Consider the following 3,329-nt stretch of genomic DNA (forward strand, 5'->3'; position numbering starts at 1 on the left):
AGTACACCCATGTGTATAATGTTTGTTTTGTCTTTCAGTAAGCTTTTAATAATACTAGCATGTTTTCATGTGACATTGCTGGGTTTTTGCTTGTAACAACTTTATACTAGTGGGGACTCTCTCTTATTGCAGCTGGTTTGATACTTCAATCACTTCTTGATTTTGTACAGGACATACCTGTTTTACTTTTACCCCTTTTTCTTTACTTGTAGTGGAGCTTAAGAGTTCTTGTCACTCACCAGTTTCTAGATGCTGGGATGAAGGACCAGGAGGATGCCATTCTAGATGCTGGGATGATGGACCAGGAAGATGCCACCTGAGTGTGATTAATTCCATTCATTAGAAAGTAGAGTGACCATGTTCTGTATGTGTATTACAATTCACTCTTTGGTCAGCTTTCTCCCATTCCACCACTGCTCAAATTTCAAGTTCCCAGGTGGTTTGGTGTGGTGTTGGTGCAGGACCAGCCAACACATGGCCTCACTCAGTTGAAGGGTTGATTTCACTTTCTTGTTCTACCTCATTGAGCTTGAGGCAGAGATGACGGGAACCTTCCTCTTATGTGGAAGCCAAATTCCCACTGCCACCTGGGTTTGGATTAGAGTTTGAGCCATCATGTATGGTTGATGCACACTTTCCATGCTGCATGTATAGCACTTCTAAAAACCTGTTACTTGTTTTGGACTGCACTTTTATTATCCACTTGATCTTGTAACACTTTCTTTCTGGGTGTAGAGTGCACCTTGGTACAGATGAGGTGTGGTCTCCCATGAATGTTGCTTATATGACAGCCTAAACCTTGAAACAGTATTCCATGGGTTCTCTTTGGGCAATTCTTGTAGGAGCTAACCTAGATTAAGTTTGGTATCAGTTTCTTTATGATTTCAACATGGGGTTCTAGCTAAGTTTGAGAAGAGGTCATGTATTATATCAGAAGTTAACATTTTCCAACATTGAAGATGTATTTTCAATAGATCACCTTCATTAATACATCCCACTTTATCTTTCCACTTTTGGAAAACCTTACTATCTTGCTTAGCCTGGAAGTGATGTTTGAACAATCGTTATAGAGGGAGCTAGATGTGCTATGTCGCGTTCCTTTTGATTGAAAGTTGTTGTTTGCTCATTGGCATGCACTAATGCAGCAGTAACTTATGAAAACACATAAGATGAGGGAGCCCTGAAGCTCATTGGCATGCACTAATGCAGCAGTAACTTGTGAAAACACACAAGATGAGGGAGCCCTGAAGCTCATTGGCATGCAAAAAGTTTCCATTTATAAGGCAGCACTGAACTGGGAAAAGCTAGATGTGAGGAGAATTGGTTATTTATGGAAAATAGTGTTGGAAAATTTTAACTTTAGAGGTTTGTTAATTAAAGACCAAACAGAGAATGTAATAAATGTTGGCTTTTCTGTTGAATTTTTAACTTTGTTCATTATATGCATAAATGCCACATGTAGCATTGTGGTTAGTTTTTCATTTAAATTTATTGAAACATTTCTAATGAAAGATTTTCAAGAAATAAATTTTAGTTTGATTCAGAAGGCTTATGATTGGTCAAGTATAATGTATTAATGTTGATAAAATTGAGTAGGTTCCACAACCTAGGAAGGACTTGAATTTCAAGCAAGATATTCCTTGTTTATTGAGAAAAACTAAAATCTTAAGTGACTAAAAATCCAACAAAAGTAGTGGAGTCTATCTACAGAGGCTTTAAGATAAAGGATAAAATATTTTCACTTCTGTAAGATTGGCTACAGTAAGTGTTGAATGTTAAGTACTTAGCCTCCTTGTTTTACAGTAATTTGTCTTTTTGTAAAAAGAAATGTATTTGTTAAGAGCAATCTGAACAAACAATTTCTTTTTGCTTTTACAGTACAGTAAAAGAGACAATTTTACAGTTGTTTAAAACAGTATTAAGTTTAAGCTTTAGAAACATGAACAAAAATGTTGACATTGAGCAGAACCGTTTCTGATTCTGATTGTTTGGATTTTATAAAAGTTTTTATTATTAGAACCTTGTTTCTGTATCTCTGGCCTAAGTTTAAGTAAGAGAAAAAAACCCCATCTGTCATGACAGACAGGTTTATAAATTTATCTCTTTTGTTGTTTTAAATTATAAGTGTTCTTGAGGAATTAATGAGAAGTCTGTTGTGTTTTTATTATGAACAAATTCTACAGTCAAATGATTTCCTTTGTTGTAATGAAAACCTCATGTCTGTCTATGTTAATTTGACCATAGATATCTTAGCACTTATGTTCCTGTAATTTCTATATTTACCTCTGTTTTCTATATTTAATGATAGCACAAAAGGTTTCTACTTTTGTAGGTAAACTACTTAACTTATGAATTAATTAGAAATTTACTTTCTAAAAACAACACATCACTTTAATGTTTATTATGATTTGCTGGAAGAACATTTATAGTATGACACTATTATATTGATCAGAGTTTCATTGTTATCTTTATAATTTTTAATTATTGGTTAAATAGAGTGATTAAAGTTTCTCAACTGTTTATTGTAGAGAAGTTAAGCGTAACAGAATGTTGGATAATGAAGAGCATAATATTCTTGAGAATAAAAATATAATTAGGTAACTGAAGGTATTTCTGTATTTAACATGGCCTAATTAAAGTTAAATACTGTTACAATTGTGTCAGTAAACATAGTGACAAAAGAACTGTCAAATGTGTACAAAAAACATTTGAGCATTTTTATTAAACATACTGTTAAGCTATCCAGTGACACAATGTACATACAGTGCCATACTGTCAAGCTATCCAGTGACACAATGTACATACAGTGCCATACTGTCAAGCTATCCAGTGACACAATGTACATACAGTGCCATACTGTTAAGCTATCAAGTGACACAATGTACATACAGTGCCATACTGTTAAGCTATCAAGTGACACAATGTACATACAGTGCATTATAGAAAGAACAAAATAGATGTTTTGTATTACATAGGATTAATTGCAATACAAATTTAAAACGAGTTCAAAATTTCCCTGAATTAGATTATTTTGAAATGTTACATACCTTTATTGTTTAACTGAACAAACCCTGTCACACTCTCTAATTTCAAGGGATCAAATAGTATATTAATGTTGTATATCTATCATTATTTGATAGTTAAGTGTCTACAATTAAATAACATGCATGTTGATTTGCATAACTGCCCAATGAACTGAGTTAATGTACAAAAGAAAAATCCAGCACTTAAATATTTATCAAGTTCACATTAGTTTACTACATCCATCACACTTTGAAAACAACCAGTCTTAACTGAAAATGACCCTTATCTTGTTAAATATATATTTG

This window comes from Tachypleus tridentatus, chromosome 2 (genome assembly GCF_004210375.1).
Source record: "Tachypleus tridentatus isolate NWPU-2018 chromosome 2, ASM421037v1, whole genome shotgun sequence".
NCBI lineage: Eukaryota > Metazoa > Arthropoda > Merostomata > Xiphosura > Limulidae > Tachypleus > Tachypleus tridentatus.